The sequence below is a fragment of the Piliocolobus tephrosceles genome, chromosome 2 (assembly GCF_002776525.5).
Source record: "Piliocolobus tephrosceles isolate RC106 chromosome 2, ASM277652v3, whole genome shotgun sequence".
NCBI classification, from domain to species: Eukaryota; Metazoa; Chordata; class Mammalia; order Primates; family Cercopithecidae; genus Piliocolobus; species Piliocolobus tephrosceles.
The window spans coordinates 136,071,389-136,081,344 of record NC_045435.1 but is presented as its reverse complement, the minus strand read 5'-3'; the positions used below and the strand labels follow the sequence as shown (position 1 = coordinate 136,081,344).

The 9,956-nt window shown below is 45.3% G+C and overlaps 1 protein-coding gene across 4 annotated transcripts in view; it reads right to left on the bottom strand.

Annotated features, from left to right (window-relative positions):
* OSBPL10 (oxysterol binding protein like 10) overlaps window positions 1-9,956 on the bottom strand; it is a 331,661-nt gene that overhangs the window by 137,090 nt on the left and 184,615 nt on the right. The gene's annotated exons all lie outside the window — the stretch shown is intronic.

Genomic DNA, 9,956 nt, shown 5'->3' with positions numbered 1-9,956 from the left:
GGGGTGTACAGGGGGGTGTGTTTTACACTCTCAGCTATCCAGACACTGTGTGTGTTGTGTGTATGTATTTAAAAATTCTCAGTTCTCCAGACACACTGGGTGGGTGAGTTGGTGGTGGGGGGGGCGGTGCGTGCAGGGGTATGCATTGTACACTCTCAGCTATCCAGGCACACTGTGTGTGTGTGTGGTGTTGTGTGTGTGAGTGTACAGGGTTGTGTATTTTACACTCTCAGCTATCCAGGCACAGTGTGTGTGTGTGTGTGTGTTTAAAAATTCTCAGTTCTCCAGACACACGGGGTGGGTGAGTTGGTGTGTGTGGGGTGCGTGTGGGGGTATGCACTGTACACGCTCAGCTATCCAGGCACGCTGTGTGTGGGGGCGGGGGGCGGGGGTAGAGACGCTCAGCTATCCAGACACAGTGGATGTTTCTGGAAGTACCAGGGTCTGACTTGGCCCTGAGGATGCACACCGTTTGGATATCCTGGAAGCTAAGCACGAAACAAGTTTTCATCTCCCTTTATTGCAATCTCAAAGGTAATAGAAAAAATATCTACTACTTTAGCCTATTTCCCCAGTTCCACTATTTCCCACAGCCTTTTCTATTCACAAACCAACTAAAGAGGGCAGAAATATTTTTCTAATTCTTAGTCTCTTTCATATCCTGCCTCCTTCTCCTGATGGCATCGACACCTCCTGTGAACTCCCAGCCAGACTGGGAAAGCGCCTGTCATTTTCTTTCTGCCTAAAATAGCTACAAGAGCAAAGGCAGCCGCTGCAGCTTCCCTCAACTCCACTGAAGTTTTGAGGACCACAATAAAGCACCCATTTGTATGACCTCCTAGCATAAATAATTTATGCAGAAAATTAAAACATATGGAGGGCTTTTAAAAATCTAAATTTAGATATAATTTAATTAGCAGTAAGTGTCTGATAATGTAAGCACTCACTGTTTATTTACCAGGCTGATAGGCTTCAATGCTGTGTAGGATGGAAATTATATGCTAAGAAATCCAAAACTAAGCACAAAATACACATTCACCTACTTGAAACAAGATGAGTTCAACAAATGTGACTGTTCTCTCTAAAGGTCTTAAAAAGCACCTCTGATTTACAAACTAACATGGAATTACGTGGCTGAGCGCAGTGGTTCACACCTGTAATCCCAGCACTTTGGGAGGCTGAGGCGGGCAGATCACAAGGTCAGGAGATCGATTCCATCCTGGCTAACATAGTGAAACCCCGTCTCTCCTAAAAATACAAAAATTAGCCGGGCGTGGTGGCGGACGCATATAGCCTATAATCCCAGCTACTCGGGAGGCTGAGGCAGGAGAATCACTTGAACCTGGGAGGCAGAGGTTGCAGTGAGCCAAGATTGTGCCACTGCAGTCCAGCCTGGGTGACAGAGTGAGACTCTGTCTCAAAACAAAACAAAAAACAAAACAAAAAAAAACCATGGAATTAGGAAGACTAAGTTTTCCAAGTAAAAAAGCAACTGCAATTAAATTTAGATTCATGAGAAACAACAGTGTGAATTTTTAAAAAACTAGAATTTCAAAAGTGGCTTTTTGACTACAGAGAGTTTAGACATACAGCTGGTCCTTCTTATCTGTGAACTCCACATCTATAGGTTCAAACAACCTCAGATGAAAAATATTTGAAGAAAAACAATAAAAAATAACAAATGACAATTAAAATACAGAACAACAATTCTTCACATGGCGTTGACATTGTATTAGGCTTTAGAAGTAATCCAGAGATGAGAGGAACGGCCATGTCGGTTGGTGCTGAGTGTGTTTGTGGGTTGACAGGCCCCAGGGTGCTGGGTTGGCACCGCAGTGGCTGAACCCAGAAGGTGAAGGGGACTCGCCCTGGCTGCACAGAGGCAGGTCTTCAGTCTCGTGATGGCACCTGCCGCTCCCGACCCCACTTTCCCCACGTAGTTTTTTTGTTTGTTTGTTTTGAGACGGAGTTTCGCTCTTGTTGTCCAGGTTGAAGTGCAATGGCACAATCTTGGCTCACTGCAACCTCTACCTGCCAGGTTCAAGCAATTCTCCTGCCTCAGCTTCCCGAGTAGCTGGGATTACAGGCGCCCACCACCACGCCCAGGGTGATTTTTGTATTTTTAGTAGAGAGGTTTCACTCTGCTGGCCAGGCTGATCTCTAACTCCCGATCTCAGGCAATCCACCTGCCTCGGCCTCCCAAAGTGCTGGGATTACAGGCGTGAGCCACCACGCCCGGCCTTCCCCATATACTTGAATGGCCACGGTTGTGCCAAGTGCTCAGCAGGGCACTGCGACCTCTGAAGACATGGCTGTGAACTTTCTCCAGAAGAAATCGAGTCTCCTCAGTGAAGTTCGGAGATGCCTGTACCGTGATGAGATGCTGGAGAACCTGGCACTTTTATCTTTCCTGGGTTGTTGGTGTGGAGTGAAAGATGAGGAGGCAGCATCTAAGCAGAGCATTTCTAAACAAACAGCCTCTCAGGTTAGGACTCTGAGGGCAGGTGGGTCTCCCAAGAAGGCTCAACCCTGTGAAATGTGTAGCCCCATCTTAGAGGGCATTTTTCATTTGGCACAGCACCAGGAAACTCATCACAAGCAGAAACTGAACAGGAGTGGGACATGTGGGAAAAAACTGGATGACACTGAAAATCTTCATCAGCACCAGAAGCAGCACATTGGAGAGAAACTCAACAGAAGGGGTGCCAGAGAGGTGTCATTTGTGAAGAGCTGTAAAGTCCATATGTCACAGGAGGTTGGGAAGAACTTCTTGCCCAGCTTGGGACTGCACCAGCAAGAGGCTACTCACACTACAGAGAAGAGAAACACTGAAACCAAGCATGGCCCACCCTTTCATGAGGGAAAGACTCAGTACAGCTGTGAAGAATACACAAAACCTTCCTTTTTTTTTTTTTTTTTTTTTTGAGACAGAGTCTCACTCTGTCACCCATGCTGGAGTGCAGTGGCACCATCTCAGCTCACTGCAACCTCCACCTCCTGGGTTGAAGCAATTCTCCTGCTTCAGCCTCCTGAGTGGCTGGGATTACAAGTGCCCACCACCAGGCCTGACTAATTTTTACATTTTTAGTAGAGATGGGGTTTCACCATGTTGGCCAGGCTGGTCTCCAACTCCTGACCTCAAGTGATCAGCCCACCTCAGCCTCCCAAAGAGCTGGGATTACAGGTGTGAGCCACCGTGCCCGTCCCACAAAACCTTTCGGCACCACTCACTCGTTCCACCAGAAGCTTTTCACTAGAGAAGGATGTTACGTGTGCAGTGAATGTGGGAAATCCTTTAGCAAACGTAATACCTTCAGTAATCATCAGTGAGTTCACACTAGAAAAAGATCTAACGAGTGTGGAGAATGTGGGAAACGTTTTAGACAAAAGGGCAACCTCATTCAACACCAACAAGGTCACACTGGAGAAAGGCCTGAGTGCAGGAAATGAGGGAAATCTTTTGGGTATAGGTCCCACCTCCTCGCTGATCACCAGAGCTTTCACACTGGAGAGAGACCTTACAGTTGTGGGGAATGTGGGAAATTATTTTACAAGAAGTCTCACTTCCTTCTACCTGAGAGAGTTCACACTGGAGAAAGGCCATCTGAGTGTGAGGTATGTAGGAAATGATTTAGCCAGAAGGACCTTATTACTGTGCATCAGACGATTCGCACTGGAGAAGGGCCATAGGAGTGTGAGGTATGGGGGAAATGATTTAGCCAGAAGGAGCATGTTACTGTGCATCAGAGGGTTCACACTGGAGAAAGGCCATATGAATGCAATGAACACAGGAAATCATCTTCTTACAGCTCTGCACTTCCTGTTCATACAAGAGTTCACACTGGATAAAAGCCTTATGAGTGCACTGAATGTGAGAAATCCTTTGCCGAAAGCTCCGGTCTCAAGAAACACAAGAGTTCATCCTGGAGAAATGCCTTATGAGTGCAAGCAATGTGGCAAAATTTAGCCAAAGCCATTCTCTCCTTCAGCATTGAGGAACTCACAGCAGAAAGGCCTTATGAGCGCAAGGAATATGGGAAGTCCTTTGCTGTAAGCTCCAGTCTTATTTGACACAGGAGAGTTCACACTGGAGAAAGGCTTTAAGAGTGCAGCGAATGTGGAAAGATATTTACCCGAAATACTGCTGTTAGAAAATCAGAGGGTTCTCCTGTAGAAAATCCCTATTAGCGAAATAAATTTTAGAAATTCCTTGCCCCACCCCCCTCACCAAAAAAAGTAATCTAGAGGTGATTTAGAGCATACGGGAGGATGTATGTAGGTTATGTGCCACTACTGTGCCATTTTATATAAGGGACTTGAGCATCCATGAATTTTGGTATCTGAGGTGGGTCCTAGAACGAATCTCCTGTGGATACCAAGGGAAAATTGAATATATATTTTGCCCCTTTCCACTATAAGTCAGGATTCTCAGCATCAACTCTATTGACATTTTAGGTCAGATAACTTGGTGGTTGTGGGGGTGGAGGGTCCCGTGTATTTCAGGCTATTTAGCAGCATCCATGGCCTCTACCGCTAGAAGTCAACTAGCAGACGTCTTCAGACATTGTCAAATGCCCTGGGCTTAACAACCACCACTCTAAGTGATTTCTTACAATAGATTACTCTCCTGGTATAGTCACACACCCAGTGAGGGCTTTCACCTTAGGCTTCCACACACAGGAAGTGCCAGCTTCATTCAGGATCTTTCAAGCAGTAATAGACCCCTTTCCTCCCCTCTCCTCACTTCCCTCTACCCCAAACATTTTTCTCCCATTCTCATACAGGTTCCTTCAAGAGAGACTGGTGAACTTTAAAAATGATTTTTTATTTTATTTTATTATTTATGTTTTTTTTTTTTTTTGAGATGGAGGCTTGCTCTGCCGCCAGGCTAGAGTGCAGCGGAGCCGTCTTGGCTCACTGCAACCTCCGCCTCCCGGGTTTAAGTGATTCTCCCGCCTCAGCATCTCGAGTAGCTGGGATTACAGGCACATACCACCATGCCCAGCTAATTTTTGTGTTTTTAGTAGAGACAGGTTTTCACCATGTTGCTCAGGATGGTCTCGATCTTCTGACGTCGTGATCCGGCCACTTCAGCCTCCCAAAGTGCTGGGATTACAGGCCTGAGCCATTGCACCCGGCCACAAATGATTTAAGGGCCAGAAGGAAACTCACGTTGAGTATTCAAAAAGAAAGGTAAGAAAAAAAAAAAAAGAAACAAAGGTAAGATACTAAACTAATTCTTGGCTCTTAGAGGGAATCTCCCACCTTTGCTCTGTGATTTTTACAGCCACTGACTCCAATAATGATCTTCCTAGCATCAGGGCAAAGCAATGGCAGCAAGCCAAGAGACCCAATGCAGTAGCCTCATGCAAACCATATAACCTCCTTGAGCCTAAGGACCCAGGAGAGAAAAATGAAACTCAATCAGGCGATCTCAAAAGATATTTCCATCTCTCCAAACTACAATTTTTGTGAACCCCGCAAAAGGTCACAGCTATTTTTCCACATAAAAGAGGGTACATGAAAATGCACACACAGTTTCTATATGGTCCATGATATAAGTAACGGTCACTTTTTGCCATGTCCACAATACAACGTATCAGAAAGATCACTGGGTTTGAGTCTTGACGATGCCAATGTGACCTCACACATGTTGAGCATACATGCCTTCATCTATACAAATGGAGATTGGAGTAGATAAAATAGCTATGGTTCTTTCTAGCACTCTTAACGTGGAACCCACGACATTTACAGTCTGTGTTGTTAACTGAAACAATAATGATCACTTTTACATATATTGTTCCAAACTCTGGGTCCAGGCACAAGGAGCTATCTACAAGGCTGTCTTAATACATTTTTCTACTAATAGACTATCCAATATTATAGCCTCCAGCCATACATAGCTACTGGGCACATTTAACATAGCTAGTCCCCCGGAAATGCATGCAGGATGCATAAAATGCACATGGAGGCCGGGCCCAGTGGCTCACACCTGTAATCCCAGCACTTTGGGAAGCCGAGGCAGGTGGATCACCTGAGGTCAGGAGTTTGAGACCAGCCTGGCCAACGTGATGAAACCCCGTCTCTACTACATTATAATTTTTAATATTAATCATGATGAAATTATAATATTTTGGATATGAATTAAATATATTATTAAAATTAATTTTACCTGTTTCTTACTTTTAACGTGACTAGTAGGAGATTTTTAATTACATATGTGGCTTACATTATATTTCTGTTGGACCATGTTGACAAAAATCTACCTTCCCCTGCCTTTTGCCTAATAGCCATACTTAGTGCCAACTAAGTAAACTTTTATCTAGGTCCTGTTTTATTTCATGGTAGAAAACAAGCTTCTTCAAGTCCTGAATACAAAGAGCTTGTATCTGAATTGCAGAAAACTGTCACCCTAAAGCAGCAATCCCCAGTCTTTTTGGCACCAGTGACCAGTTTCATGGAAGACAATTAAGGAGCATGCAACCTAGAATCCCTCGCAGGCGCAGTTCATAATAGGGTTCGAACTCCTATGAGAATCTAATGCTGCAGCTGATCTGACAGGAGGCGGAGCTCAGGCAGTACTGCTCCCCCACCACTCACCTCTGGCTGTGCCGCGCAGTTCCTAACCACCCACGGGCTAGTACAGGTCCGCAGTCTAGGGGTTAAGAATCCCCACCGTAAGGCATACATATGTCAGCAGGTCTTTTACACACAAGACCTTTCCAGAACTGTAACTCAGGTGATTCTTCTTGTGGGGGTATGTCTGCCAAGCATTTCCCTCTCCCGGTCTTATTTTCAGATAAGCCAAGACCAAACAGAGTAATCAAGCATAGCCACAGTTAAGAGTAGCGTGGTGGTATAGGCCTGTCATCCCAGCTACTTGAGAAGCCAGGACAAGAGGATCACGTGAGGCCAGGAGTTCAAGACCAGACTGGGCAATATAGCAAGACTCCTATCTCTAAAGAAGAGAGGAGAGAGGAGAGAGAGGAGAGGAGAGAGGAGGGGAGAGGGGAGAGGGGAGAGAGAGAGAGAGAAAGAGAGAAAGAAAAAGAATATCCACTTAGAAGTCAATCAGCTGGTTTGAATATCAGCTCCACATTATCTACCTGACCTTGGGCAAGTTATTTAACCTCTCTTTGCCTCTAGTGCCTCATTTGTAAAATAATGATTATAATAGGCCATAGCTCACGGAGGTATTGGTGAAGATGAATTAGTCACAGTGCCTGGTACATTACAAGCACTCAAGAAATGATAGCTGAAAACACTTATTAACCTCCTTTAACAAATAGGAAAATAAAGGCTCAAGGAACTTAAATGTTTGCTTCAAATCACACAAATCATAAGCAGCAGCACCAGAAACTTACAAGCAAACAGTGCTTTTAAAGTAATTATGGTAAATAATTACTAACATGAGATCCACCCTCTTAACAAATTTTCAAGTGTGCAGCACATCAGTGTTAACTACAAGTACAGTGGTGTACAGTAGATCTCTAGAGCTTATTCCTCTTGCTTGACTGAAACTTTACGCTGGTTGACCAGTAACTCTCCATTACCTTCTCCCCTAAAGGTGCATTTTGTTTTTGTTTTTGTTTTTTGAGACAGAGTCTCACTCTGTCACCCAGGCTGGAGTGCAGTGGTATGATCTCAGCTCACTGCAACCTCCACCTCCCGGGTTCAAGCGATTCTTCTGCCTCAGCCTCCCGAGTAGCTGGGGCTACAGGTGTGCACCACCGCACCCAGCTAATTTTTGTATTTTTAGTAGAGACGGGGGTTTCACCAATATTGGCCAGGCTGGTCTCAAACTCCTGACCTCGTGATCTGCCGACCTCGGCCTCCCAGAGTGCTGGGATTACAGGCATGAGCCTCCACCCCCGGCCCCAAAGGTGCATTTTTAAATAACCTCTGCCTGGGTTGTATTTGGGTCAAAGGTTCTGTTCAATGAAAGGCAAAAAGGCAAGAAGTTTTGGTCAGAAAATAGTCTTAGCGATGGTCCAACTTCTCACATTAACTTGAATCACATTGATGATGTGGCCTAGTTGTTGTGCATTCTCTTGTATAAGCCACAGATATTTCTAAACTGGAACGTCTTCCCACCTCCTCCGCTGTCCTTTCCATGTTGAGATCTCAATATTATTTCAAGTCAGTAAATGAGCACGATGGTGGTTCATGACAAGGAAGCCGCATTTCACTTCATTATCTGTGATCACACCCAAACAGAACTAAAACCATCTCCGGGAGTACAGAGAAAAAGTGATAATGGTAATTCTCAGCAAGCAGATTGAGCCCAGCGCAAACACCAGCCCGGCCCTGGCATGACGGGCCATCAAGCATGGCAGGTGTTCCACCCATCCTGGGAATGCTAATAAGAACGTAAGCCTGTGGGTCGCCAACTAAGGCTAAACACTCAATCTAAGGAGCGTCTCCTTTTCCATTCCTCTCTCACCGAAAGCAAATGAGTAGGCAAAATGCCACTGCTTACATGAATAAACAATCACCATAAAACCAGCCAAGGCTACAGCAAGGAAAGACTTTTAATGAACCACATGGGTGGGTTAAGTTAAAATAGTCAAACCATGAAATTCAATATGCTATAAAAACTTATGGTACATATTTAAATTTTATTTTGAAAAGAAAACCATGCTGACAACAGTTAAGGTGACACAGAAATTATATAAGTCTATAAGAAGAAAATTGTCAGCAGAATAATGCAGTTTTTCATGCCCTCTAGCTTGCTCTAGGAGGTTTTCCTGAAGTAAGCCTAAAACAGGGACTGTATTGCAGGTTTTATTAATCTTCTTAGATTTTAATTCAGCTACAGAACAATCCTTTACGATCCCCTTGACCAAAAGAAGGTAACCTTTTAAATGGTCTTTTTTTTTTTTTTTTTTAAATACATAAAGATAAGGCTACTGACATCACCATAGCTTCTCCAGCAGAGGGACAGGGAGACTTAGGATCCAGTCACCTCGACTAGGATTCAGCCACCTGGACTTGCTCACAAGTCCCTGGATATCGAATGTCAGGTACAAGAACCAGCAATTTTTCAGGAGCATGGGATAAAGACTCTTTCTTTAGGCAGAAATAAACTGGGTCACACAGAACTGCATGGACATCTCCACAATATGGTGACATACTATTGTGGTCCCCAAGTCTTTGGAGTCGGGGAAGTTCCCTACAGAGACAGACAGCTACTGCCAACACCACCCACGCAGAGGAAGGATTGACTAGATGTGAAAAGTCTCTCTGGGCCCAGTTTGACAGGGTAGGTTATAACCTTCTGTCACTGTCACCCCTACCCCAACTGCCCTAAGACTCTGGCTTCTCACCTGCCTGTTTACCAGGCACAAAACTAACTGCAGTGGCTTCTGAGCATTTACTGTGAGTGTGGGTGAAACAGAGGCCAATTTCTGAGCAGAGGCCTCCCACAGCAGGCCCAGGCCCCAAGGTCTATCCCTGCAGGAACCACATCTCTAGCCGTGACCTCGTTCACACTGCAGACAAAAGATGTAGGTCCGTGTCCTGAAAGGTCACACTCCAGGAACAAGCAGGACCTGTGTCCTTTGCAAGGAAAGAAAGAAGCCATGAATGCCTTCAACAGTATGCTGTGCTAGGAGGTCTATACCAATTTCTTGTGTCATGGGGTTATGGTCAGACTATCACCTCTCTGTTTATAAGAACTAATATCTGGCCGGGCGCAGTGGCTCAAGCCTATAATCCCAGCACTTTGGGAGGCCGAGACGGGCAGATCACGAGGTCAGGAGATCGAGACCATCCTGGCTAACACGGTGAAACCCCGTCTCTACTAAAAAATACAAAAAACTAGCCGGGCGAGGTGGCGGGTGCCTGTAGTCCCAGCTACTCGGGAGGCTGAGGCAGGAGAATGGCGTGAACCTGGGAGGCGGAGCTTGTAGTGAGCTGAGATCCGGCCACTGCACTCCAGCCTGGGTGACAGAGCG